At 33.4% G+C, this 13,451-nt stretch overlaps 1 protein-coding gene across 1 annotated transcript in view; it reads right to left on the bottom strand.

Annotated features, from left to right (window-relative positions):
- The window catches only part of LAMA2 (laminin subunit alpha 2), a 525,989-nt gene that overhangs the window by 404,555 nt on the left and 107,983 nt on the right, over window positions 1-13,451 (bottom strand). The gene's annotated exons all lie outside the window — the stretch shown is intronic.

Below are 13,451 nucleotides of genomic sequence, written 5' to 3'. Positions count from 1 at the left end.
ATTCCAAAACCAAGCCGATAAACTAGATGTCTCTTTGGCAGGTCTGTCCAAAAACTCAGAATGAGAAGTGAAAAAGGCAAAGGAGAGGAAATGCAAAATACTTTTAAGTCACTGAAAATGAAGGTATAGCCTTAATTAGGCAAGTACCCTATAACAGGAGTGTTTGTAAAATAAAAATATACAAATTGAAACGCTGAGCCTGCTACCAATCCAAAATATGAAAATAAAAATATAATTAACCTCTCAGCTAATTGCTATGCACATAGCATGAGCTTATATTTTCATCCCTCAAACAAAAAGATAAGAAGGGGCTCGTGTAAGCTTTAATGCATACAAAGGCAGCAAAAAGATGGTGCTCCCTGTGGGCCCTGATCTCTAAGAACTGCTAGACACTTTCTTGTCTCTAATAATGAAACACACATAAAACAACAACACTGTTTTACATTGTTTCCCCTGGCTTAAAAGACCCACACAAAAGGAAAAAGAAACGTTACATTCATTTACTTCACTCTTTTTCATTTGTGTTTATCAGTTAGATTTAGAGTTCCTTGGGGCACCATCTTGGATCCTTCTCTTATTTCATTCTCCTCCCCAGATAATTTAATGCATTTCTAAGTCATTTACACACCATCTGCATAGGCAACAATTCCCAAATTATATCTCTAGGCCAGATATCTTTGTGAAGTTCCAGGCTTACTTATCCAACTACTGGGTTGACGTCCCCATTTAGACATTTCTTGAGCCTCTCAAACTTCATCTCCCCAAAAAAGAGCAAATGGTTTCCAGTGCTCCAGCATCACTGCCATTCCCCAACCACACACACAGCAAACTACTCCCGAATTCTCGGTAGCTCAACACACTTTACCCACCCTGTGTTCCGTACAGAAAACTAGGAGGCTTTGCTGATGCCAGCCCATTGCTAAATACTATTCTAACTTCAACATTGATTTCAGGTCCACCAGCTTCCTTCCAGCACCACTTCCAACACATGGGGCCACATTACAAGCATTTAATATCTGGGCTCTGCAACAGCCTAATAACAAGACTCCTGATTATCCTTTGCCTTTCTTCAGTCCATTTTTAACAAAATGGATTTTCTTATGATGTAAATCTGATCAGGTCACTTCTCTTAAAATCTTTCAATGGATTATAATTGCATCTAAGATAAATTCAGAATTATTGTCCTGGTTTACAATGTCCTCTCATCACATTAAAAGAGTACTGCCTTAAAACAGTTTCTAGAACAAGGCTCTGCCTTTTCTTTCCTCAGGACTTTGGCTAGAAATCTCTGCTCCTTAAGCTTTCCTCCTTTCCGATCTTTCACAAATATTTCTTCCTTATATCTTATCTCCTCTCAGATCTTTCCTAACAGCTGGCTTGCTTCTGAAACTTTCATATTCCATTATCACTTTCAAATTGTACCAGATCTTATTAGCCTGATCCATACGGCTAAGAATGAGGGTTCTATTTAAAAGAACACTTCACAGCTTACTCAAGCATCTAATTCTGCTTTATGCTTTAAAAGCACATTCTATGTAGCTTCTGTATATCTATGGAAATACTTGTTTTATAGACAATTTTTTTTAAAGTGAGATTTGACAGTGTTTATAGCAAAACACTTTGTTCTCTGGCAGCTGTTTGAACACATATAAATATGCAGAAAAACTCACAAATATGTTTGCTCTTATAAATACTGAAAGTAAAAAATCAGCATTTTAGGGACATTTAGCATATTGTTGCTAATAATAATTTTCATTTATCAAGAACATACATATAATACTCTCAGATATAATGAGTTTTTGTCATAATTTTGTTTTGCTCTTTACCAACATTCTATGACCAGGAACCTGCAAGTTCCTTCAAGACAGAAGTCATACTTTATTAATCTTTTTATTCTCAGAGGTGATGAGTCATTGACATCAAATAGGTGCTCAGTAAATATTCATAAAATTAGTAAATGACCTCAGAGATTCTGTGCATTAATTTAGTCAGCAGCTTCAACTGCTTCAAAAAAACTGCACAGAGTAAGTATATTTGTTTTAGTTCAGCTGATTTGAAACAAGTAAATAAAAAACCAGGAGTTTTTGTTGTATGGTATATACTGTAAAAGTCTGTGTAATGCAATTCATTGATCATAATAAATGTGTAGCACTGAACTCTACACAGTATTTTCACTTATCTTGATTCTCACAATGAAACTTTAAGATAGATGGGATAGACATTTATTATCTAAATTTTATAGATAAAATAATCATAGATCAGTAATGACAGATAATTTCCTAAATCTGGAACTTAGCTAGACAGTAATTATGCAAGGGTGAATGATGCAGTTAAGGGCCCTCTCTTCACAAAGCTAGGTACATTTTGTTAGAAGCATTCCCATATTGGATATAGTAAATAGAGGACCAGACATATGGATTGACAGCAAACAGCAGGAGAAAATTTCAAAGATACTCAAAGTGAATCCAACCAGAGTTCAAGTCCAAAGGGTGAGCTAAGGTATCCAACTCCAGAGAAATAAGATTCAGCTAATTTTTACCTTATAAGCCTAAGCAAAGATATGGAACCTAGGTTTGGAGATGAGAAAAATAAAAAATAAGGGTCTTAGAGAATGGATCTGGGCCCTGGCTGGTGTGGCTCAGTGTACTGAGCACCAGTGTGTGAACCAAAACATCACAGGTTTGATTCTTGGTCAGGGCACATGCCCGAGTTGCGGGCCAGGCCCCAAACTGAGGATGCTCAAGAGGCAACCACATATCGATGTTTCTCTCCCTCTTTTTCTCCCTCTCTTCCCCTCTCTCAAAAATAAATAAATAAATAAATAAAAACTTTAAAAAAAGAAGATTCTGAGTTCTGAGTCAACTGCTTTCAAAGGGAAAAATTCTACATTCTAGCCTAGAGCCAGAGGTGGATTTTAGCAAGCAGATCTTAGCCAATAGGTAAAGACAAGAAGGCTCTATAACTGGTTGCCATTCTTAAAAAGCAACTTGGGATTTTTAAAACTAGAAAATTTAGAAAAACTACTCTTAAAATGTGGCCAAAAGTAAATTATAACTGCTCATTAAAAACATTTCCAAAAATTTCTCTTGATTTTGTAGGGTGTTTTTTTTCTCACAATTCATGTATTTTTTTTTCTCAAACTCATGTATTTTTTTTTTAGTACTCATGTAATTCCTCACAACTCATGTACTTGAAAGCATGTCTTTTCCCCTAATGTCGTTAGTAGACATTAAGGAAATAACTCATCATCACCAATTTTAGGTTTTTTGATCACTTCAGTCCCTTTAAATTTTCTAATTTTCTTTAGTGTTCCCCCAGAATAAATATCATTATAAGTATTTTCATTCCAAGAATTTCCATATCTTCAAAAAGTGTTTTATCTTCACTACGGTCAATGAGTTTGGGACACAAATAGAGAAGACGATGATTCTTTATAATTTGGAGCAGTTACTAACTGTCCACACTGAAGCTTACCAGTTCCCAATCCTGCTCGGCAGACAAGCTGATGAAGCCTAGACTATGTATTATTAGGGATGAAAGAGGACATCACCATAAGTGTCCAAGGATGATAAGCCTTTGGAATATCAATCTTACAGTAAGTATGATATCCACAATGAAACATTCTTGCTTAAAAGATGTTACCGAAGGTGTCCTACTGCTCTCTAATTAAATATTTCTAATCAGTTTCCTTTTTCTAAAGAATCAGTCTATTACAGTTCATTCACTTCTGAGTTTTCATAAGCTACCACACATGATACACTCATCTTTATACTCTCTAGTATTTTAATTGCATGGTAGTTAAAACTCTTCATTTCTTCTGTATAATGAACTCGCAGATCACTATGGTATCACAGGCTATTTTTTTCTCCACACTTGCATGCAGAGTAATTTCTTCATCATCTTGTTTTACTGTCACGAGATTTTTGCTTCCAGAGTAAATTGCTCTTTAGTTTTATGTGTGAAACTTCTGATTTGCCCCCCCCATTTCTCTAACTTGTTCTCTCTGTTTTAAATGATATTTTATTTATTTTTATACTGCTGGTTAATTTAACAATATATTGTATCATCTAAAATCATATCTAGATAATATATCCTGGGTATTTTGGAAGTGAACTACATATTTGGTGGATTTAATCATACCAAAATAATCAAAGGTTGGTCATTTTTTCTTATTGATATTGAATTTTTTGATGGCTACTAGATTGGTTTATGGCTAGAAATAACCAGTAAGAGTAAAATATACCAAAAAGTAATTATTTTATTCAAAATATTAAATTATTGATAAATAGTGTACAATATTGAGAGATTAAACTTAGACACACAGAAAAAAGATTAAATTTAAGGACCATATTGATTCCCTCAGGCTTCAAAATTTATTTAAACCTCAAGAAGTTCAACTTATTGAGTGAAATGTTTTCATTATATATCCTTATTCAATCACAAAACTGTAAACATGAACTGGTCCTGAGCATGTTGAAACAAGAGATGTAAATAAAACTTTTAGAATATTATCTATTGCTTGGCTACAATAAATATGCCCAATAAAGTATTATTCTTTAGCGATACATATTTTGCCTACCTTGTGGATAATGAAGCAGGCTTGTAAGTCATGCATACTAAACTGATAGATATAGGGCCCTAAGATTTCTAGATACACATAATATTTGTTCATGTCTCTATTTCTGTAAGCTAAATTGAAAAGTTGTTCAATAACATATCTTTTCAATGTAATGCTGGACACAAGAAAGTAATTAAGAAATTTGATAAATGAGTAAATTAATGCACAAGTATAACATTACTTACCTCATCCATATTATGTTAATTAATTCTACTTCAATTATTCTTCATTGGTCTAAATTTAGTGTTTCCTTCAAAATTAGCTCAAAATACATCCCCTTGATAAAAAAAATTCCCCACTGTTTCCTATTTATCAATTAATCTATATCATACAATTTATCATTTAAAATTGTTCTTTATCTTACTCTTTTTATGTAGATGTTGTTTTGAATTTCCAGGACATCTCTCATAGCAGTAAGTGCACAGTTAATGCTCAAAAGCTCTTAAAACTGAAGCACTGAAACTGTCTTTCATTCACTTACAGTGCATACAAAGCAGTATGGAGTTAACTCAGAAAATTAAAAATGAAACTGCCTTATAAGCATACATAAACTTTACACACATGCGTGCATGTTAGCACACATTGCAACATAATAAAACCTACCAGCTATTTGGTTAAATTTTCCACAATAAACAGGTTATTTTGTAGGAATTCCAATATATTCACTCATTCATTCAGCAAAATTTATGAAGTGCTGCGTGAGTACAAGACAAGGGCAGCCTTAAACCAGTGTCTGTGGAGTGAGTCATTTCTGTACCTCCCTCTGTGTCTAGCTAGAGCCTTGCACATAATTAAACCTCAACAAGAGGATGAGGGTCTCTGTTCTCAAGGAGCTTATTTATTTGGTGTAGCTATTTATAAGACATTCTCTTTCAACACAGCAGGTTATTACTGAGCCAAAGATAAGTATTGCTTTTTTATTTTTAATACTGAGTACCAGTTTTCTGTTATACTCAAAACTACCTGGAATTTTCCACTTTGAAAAATGTTGAAATTTAGCTATGGCTGAGCAGAGAAAGTAAGGCCTGAGCAGATGGCTGTCAAAACACCAATGACTACATACCATGGCTGAGAACTTGCACACGAAAATATGCAACTTGTTACGCAGTAGACTCCTTCCATGTAAATGCCAAGGGACATCTGGCTTGAAAACTCAGCAAAAGCAATTTAATGTTATTCTATATTTGCTCTGTCTTCCACGAATATTAAATTATAGCAGCATCTGCTAGAATCCCTGACAGGAAAGGCTGTGTCCCCAGAATGATTTCAAACGTCAGTGTTTCACTTTCCAAAACAGCTGGAAGCTGAATCCTAGCTTAGACAAAGCATATCACTTAAATGAATGAAATTATTTGGAAAATAGAATCTCTATGTCTGAAAGAGTTAACACATCCCTACTCACAATCAGTTCTCCTTCTTCTAACAAAGAACAGAAATACTTATTGCTTATAAATATCCTTATTCTTGAAGTATCGTCCTAAATTTGTAGATACTACACTCATCTTTGCTATTAGACTCAATTTTAGTGCACATTAATATCCAATGCAAAATACTGACCACTGTGCTACTTTCATCTTTAAAATATATTTGCTTTAATTAGAATGTTATATAAATGAACAGAAATCATTTTTTACAATTTTAGTTGATACAGTTTATATGTAATTAGCATATATATTTTATCGAAATAAATTTCTTTTTATTATTTTATATATTTTTAATTACAGTTTATATTCAATGTTATTTTCTGTTAGTTTCAGGTGTACAACATAGTGATCAGACAAGTGTATATTTTGCAAAGTGCTCCCTTTCATATTTCTAGTCCCCACCTGGCAAAATACATGGTTATGACAATATCATTGACTATATTTTCTATATTTTCCATGATTATTTTCTAATTACCATGTACAAAGATGCTCAATATCACTAGTCATCTAAGAAATGCAAATTAAAACCACAAAGAACTATCACCTCACACTTGTCAGAATGGCTATTGTCAGTAAATCAACAAAAAACAAGTGTTGGTGAGGATATGAAGAGAAGGGGATCCTGGAGCGCTGCTGGTGGGAATGCGGACTGGTGGAGCCACTGTGGAAAGCAGTGTGGCATTATCTCAAAAAATTAAAAATGAAACTGCCTTATGAAGAGATTCTACTTCTGGGCATACATCCAAAGAAACCCTAATTCAAAAGAACATATGCACCCCTACATTCATTGCAGCATTACTTACCTAAATACTTTTTAATGTGGCCAAAATACCTATTTCATTGTGCACAAAAGAAAGATAACTGCTATCATAATTTTAATTTCACATCTTTTATTCAATTCCATACCATATTAAATGTGAACTTATGACCACGTTTTAGGTCTAATAAGTAGTCTAGAGGGAGATTAAGTGACGAGTTTTATTTATTTATTTTTAGAGAGGAGAGGGAGAAAGAGAAGGAGAGAAACATCCACACATGGGAGAGACATCGATTGGCCGCCTCTCGCACGGGGCCTAACTGGGGACCAGGGCCACAGGCGAGGCACGTGCCCTAAATGGAAACTGAACCAGCGACCTCTCACTCTTCAGGACAATGCCCAGCTAACGGGGCTAGCCAAGTCAGGGCTAAGGAGAGGCATTTTTGATAAAGTAAATTAATATTCAAACTAAAACACGAATTCTAGCTGATGGCTAAAGTGATACGCACAAAGAAATAATAGATGGTTGGTAAAATTTTGCATGCGTGAGTGTGAGTGCAGGTGTGTGCACAGCAAATGCATTTCCTTGACCGGTCCTGTGCTGCCTGACAAATGGGGCGCGATTGGATAATGACTCTGTGCTGAAAGGGAGCAAGCACTTTGTTCCACTAAAAAGAAATCACTGTGAATTTTCTTGTGGCTCCATAATGTAGTCAGAATGTTTCGAATGTAATTTTCTAACTGAGCAAAAACTGCCACAGGTATACGGTACCCTGCCTCCACCCTGACCTCAGAGCTCTCATCGCTGCTGTTCAGCGGCGATGAAATTTCCCATTTCCCATTTAAAATGCATGAATTTGCACATCATACTAAAAGCAGAGAAAAAGTGGTTTCCTTGATTTAAATTTTTTCAATTTAATTTTAATTCTGATATGATTGGCCTCTTTTCTCCATGGACCCTTCTTAGGTATAATTTCTCCTTGACCTACTAACAAAGCAATTGATGACAATAGTAATTGTAGCTATAGTAAAGTAAAATGTGATATCTCCTCCTTTGGGGAAAAAAACCCTGTTCTTAGATAACTATTTCTTTAAAATATCCTTAATAAAAAACAAAATTCATGATTTAAGTTCTTAATTTTTGTTAAATAGTAGCTTGTGTATGAATATATACTGTTTTAAATGCAAAGACAAAGCATATGTATACTTTCCCTTTTCTCAGACATTTACTTACTATAGGAAACAAGTAACCCAAGAGTGAGGGGGGTAAAAGAAACTTTATAATTGGAAGTGAATGGTCTACTTTATGCAAAATTAGCAGAGATGCATATTTCATATCATTTTTCACACTTTATAATACCTCGATTCTCTCCTTTCCCAATGATTCAAACTAAATTAAACTCCTCAACTGATTTACTCAGACTTGGACACTTTCTATGTATAATGGGAAATAATTGTAATTGCAAGATTTGTTTCTATATGTTGTGAACCCCAAAATTATATAGCAGTAAATTAATTCTTAATTTTTATAATAAAAGAACATATTTATTATGGTCCTAGACTTTTTATTTTGATGTTCTTAAAGCACACTTCTGTTTGCTTTATGGAAAGATAAAAATGGGAAGACATTTGCATGTACTATTATTATTATGATACTTTATGATCACATTGATAAGTTATAATACAAATTGATATGTGGATGATAAACGTTAAAAGGGAAGGAGTTTAGAGGAGTGGACTAAGTGGGGTCGGCAAGACTAGGAACAACACAAGAAATTAGAGTGTTGTTCTAGCTTTGCAAGCAAAATATAACCATGGCTGAAGGGTACTGACGATGGTTATAGAGAACTCTAAGAGGAAAAAACTAAGAGATATTAAAAAAGTAAAAGTAGAGGAGATTGGTACTTCTTTAAACCTGAGGATAAGAGAGCTGGAGGACTCAAGAACAAGCCCCAGGTTCCTTTGCTAGCATTCAGGTGAGAATACTCAAATAGTAACAGAGCAGGTTGAAGGTCAAAACCTGGGTCTTGAACGTACACTTGGAAAAAATGCCAAGAAAGTGCAGATACACAGAGAAGCTCTATGGAACCAAATAAAGTGAAGCAGTATGGAATTCAGAAGAACATGGGTATGTACAAGTTATACAGAGAGACCAATAAAGATTACCCAGAACAACAAATCCAAGATGGCAGAAAATAATTAGAAAAAAGTGTTTTCTCAGAAGTCAATGGAAGAGAACCCTCAAAGGAAAGGAAGTGTTCAGGCATGTTAAATCTCACAAGGAATTCAGGAAAGACAGAGAAAAATCTTCACTGGGTTCAGAAATTAAGGGCTTACGGGTGAACTGACTTAATGAGAACAGCTTTATAGAGATGAAAACTGAGTGCAGATTGTCACCAGTTGAGAAGTGAATGGATATAAGGCAGCAGATATGGACATGGATTCAATGGATGGTAGTGTATATTTTTTTTGTTTGTTTTACCTTTAAAGAGGAAAAGAATTAAACAAGTGAAATGCTGAAGGGAAAGAACTAATAGGGTGGCATATTAAAAGAAAATGGATGGCATGGGACCTGATTATGGACAATAATTTGAATTCAAAGTATCAATCAATGTTGGCATATAGATGGAACTAGTGTTCTCAAATATCTAAACTAGCAGTACTAAATAGCTCTAAAACTCACATACCTTTGAAGACAACAGTATTTTTAAGTTACTGATTTTATTTATTTATTTTTGAGTTATTATTCTGTCTCCCGCAAAGGATTTCTCTTTGAATAGAAGGATGAGTGTGTGCTTTCTAGTTATCAACACTCTTTTCTTTCCCATTTAAAATTGACTTATAACTGACACATTAATTTCAGGTGCACAACATAATGATCCGACACCTGAATACACTTCAAATTGATCATCACACGAAATCTAGTTATCCTCTGGCCCCAAGCAGTTACAAAAAATGTTTTTCTTGTATTGAGAACTTTAAGATTTACTTTCTTAGCAACTTTCAAATTTGCAATAAATTATTATTGATTATAGTCACCATGTTGTACATTATATTTCCATGACTTACTTATTTTCTTTTATTATTGAAAGGGAAAGTCTACAGCTGTGAATTATGTTAAGAAAAGCTTTTGAAGTATGATGATTTTATTTGGGTTCTCCTTATGTATCTATCTATTGATTTTGTCCACATTAATCAAAATCTAAGAACATGCTGACATTGTATGTCAAAACACTATTTTTGCTAAACTTTCAACTTAAAGTGATTAAAGTACAATTTCATGAGCACCAAGAATATTTTGCAACTGAGAATGAATTTGTAACATGAATATCATTGAACACTTAATTTTAGGGTAAATGAGGGTTTAGAGTGGTGATGAATACACAATGAGAGATTGTCAATGGCCAGAATTTCTTCTGAGTTTCATGAATAAGCAAAAATGTAGAATAAGAAAAAATGTGCCGCATAATGACATTCTTTCTAAGTAAAACAAAATAGAATCTCAGCCTAAAAAACCTAAAAAATGTATGATGTTATCTTAAAACTTCCTGGAAGATTTTCTTTTTTTTGGCTTTGCACGGTGTTATTTATATACTAAAAAATCAACAGGCAAAGAAGTAAGAAGTAAGTGAATATCCAGAGCAAACCATCCAACAAAGAAGACAACAAGAACAGCAAAACTACGTAGACTCTAATAACATTCAGTAACTTCTTACGGGAGAGATTTTTACTAGCATGGTTAATTTTTACTGCTGTTTTCCTACTAATAGTGTATAAAGCACTGGAGAACTCTCCAATGTATGAAATTCCTTAAACTTTGATGTTCATAAAGCTACCTGATAGGTCTTATTGCTTATTTTTGGTCAATGACCTACTTAAAATCACATTCTACAGGAGTCCTTTTCTTCTGGAAACAGAGGTAAGTAGCATCCTAAATTAGTCGTCTTCTCTTTGTAAAGCCTGAAGTCCTTAAAGAAATAACATATATTTAAGTGGAGAAACACAGCAAGCTTTTCTGGCTTTCTTCCCCTTGGCTATTTGCTGTTCCCTTGTTTCCTTATCCACAAGTTCTTATCAGGGTACAACACACTTCCAATTACAAAAAGTCACTTATAGTTTCCTCCTGGGATAATAACACCTGTTCTTGCCTGAGCCATTCAAAGGGATGCTCAGGGCATTCTTTCTTCTACATTTTCTCTCCAAAGCTGCTGCTAATTCTGTGGCTACAGAACTAACTACACTATATGTACTTACATATGTGTGTTTGTGGCAAAGGGAAGAAAAATTACAGGAGAGAACTTCTAAACACTCGAACATTACTATTTCCAGAATTATGTGCATTTTCTGAATAATTTTAAGAAATAAGCTTAGTTACATAAAACAAATATTTAATTCTACCAGCCTATAGTGTATTTGAAATCAATGAAAGCATCTGAATAATTTGCTTTTCCAAAATTATTTTATCTTTTGTATAAAGAAAAGTCACCGTAGAAGAGTAGATGAACGAAGAAGAGTTGATGCATAGGTGAAATATTTCGGAATAAAATAAGTGATTAATAAATATTTTGAAAAAAGTAAGCTAAACATTCAACATTTTACTTGCTGCATGAGATATTGTAATTTAGCAACCAGGGTTCCCCTATATTAAGCAGATTGTGATTCTAAAACAGGGATTAAAGCCCTCTATATACTGAAATACAAATCCCAACTGGTGAAGGTTCACAGTTACTAGGAAATTAAATTTGTGGTGTTTTCTTTTTTTCAATGATTCAGTCATGTGAAATAAAATTTAGTCATAAGATATGATCATATTAAGAGATCTAATTTGAAAAAAGTAATGGACACTTTTCTATATGAGTGAACACTTCCACTTGTGGCTAAGAACAGCTATGGCCCCAAATACTTATAGCCACCTCTTCCCCAGGGATAAGTATGAAGGTTACCTTACCTCTCTGGAGAAATGATATGCTCCAAGAGGGAATAAAAATTCACACATTCTGGCATTTGACACTACCCTAGCAAAACAGCTGGCTCTCTACCTAATCACCTTGTGGCCCTGTCCTCATACCCAGAATTTTAAATCATCTTAATTAGTTCCTCAATCAGGTAATTTCAGGACCTCAAAGTGAAAGGTTAGTTGCAAATAAAAATATGCAGAATTTTTAGTAAAGCATACCTCATTAAACAAGAAAAAATCTGAAAGGCAAAAGATTATTCAAAGCACTGATGATAATGTTCAATACAACTTTTGGAAGACAGAGTTCAAGATGTTGTCTATATATAAACTAAAACATGAGAAGAAAGATGATATAGATTATCAATACAGGAAGGCCAAATCTGACTAGTTTAAAAGATAAAATGGAAAAACTAGATAAAATTTATACTTAAAATACAGATATTACCCAAACTTGAAGGAATAAGTATATAGACTAAAGGGGACTACAATTTTGTATAAAAAATGATTTGAATATAAAAAGATATAAAAAGACTTGGAAAGTTTACTGCTCATGCAATATTTCTTAAGAAACTATTTGAGAATGTGCTCCAGCAAAATGAGACAGTAAACCAAGAAAAATGAAGGTATAAAGTCTTAGACAAGGAGGTTCCATAGTACAAAAAAAGTACTGTAGGCCTGAAGAACAATGAATTGTTTCAGGCCGAACAGAGAGGATTTTGGATAAAGAGCTCTAAAAAAAGTGGAACTTTATAAAAACTAACATACAGGGGTGGGCAAAATTAGGTTTACAGTCATGAGTACACAAAACTCACAGTTTAGTCTTATATTATTATTTATTAATTATTGCATTATTTATTTGTATTACAACTATATACCTACATTCCCTGCCCTATATTGAAATATTTGTAAAGAAGAGAAATAATGTAACAATGACAAATAGTACAAGAACTACACGAAGGACTAGAAACCAAGAAAAACAAAACAAAACAGAAATTAGCTTCCAAGATAGAACATGTAAACATGAAATAGTAAATATTTAACATTTAACATTACTTATATCATAAAATATATATACTACTTAAATAAAATTATAATATATTAGAGGGATGAGCAAGGAATATGGATTAAAGAAAGCTAAATTGTGATTTCTAAAACCAAGTATCAACTTTAAGTTGATGTTTTGATATCAACTTGTCAATAATACCTAAAATTGACAAGTTGAGAAATATGAATAAAAACTATCATTGAAAAGTATCCAAAAAATAGCTAAAAAGTGTTAACATTAGACACCTAAGAATAACACAACTAGAAATTGGGAAGGGGTGAGCAATTATGTTTTATCTTATACCAAGCTGCTTAACTTTTTTGTACTTGTATTTGCTTTATTTGTAAAAAGGACTAAAAATTTTTATAAGTATAAATATAACTAACCTCTTCCTTTGACTTTTACATCACTCAATCACACAATGAAAAGAGATGCCATCAGAGATGAAAGAGGTGGTTTCAGGTATTTCTGTGCATATATTTAGATCTATAAGATCTAAGGTAAGATAACTGCATTTGCTTTTATCCCCTCTTGATGTTAACTTTTTAAAAGAATTTTTAAATACCTCGGGTGACATTCTTTTAAAATGGTCAATTTTTCTCTTTAATAGGATAGATGAAGTAACAGTTTTAGGGAAACCACTTCATCAG

The sequence above is a fragment of the Pteronotus mesoamericanus genome, unplaced genomic scaffold (genome assembly GCF_021234165.1).
Source record: "Pteronotus mesoamericanus isolate MK-2021 breed Mesoamerican mustached bat unplaced genomic scaffold, CSHL_Meso_final contig_20, whole genome shotgun sequence".
NCBI lineage: Eukaryota > Metazoa > Chordata > Mammalia > Chiroptera > Mormoopidae > Pteronotus > Pteronotus mesoamericanus.
Note: the sequence above shows the minus strand (reverse complement) of the source record. Positions and strands in the feature narration are given on the sequence as shown.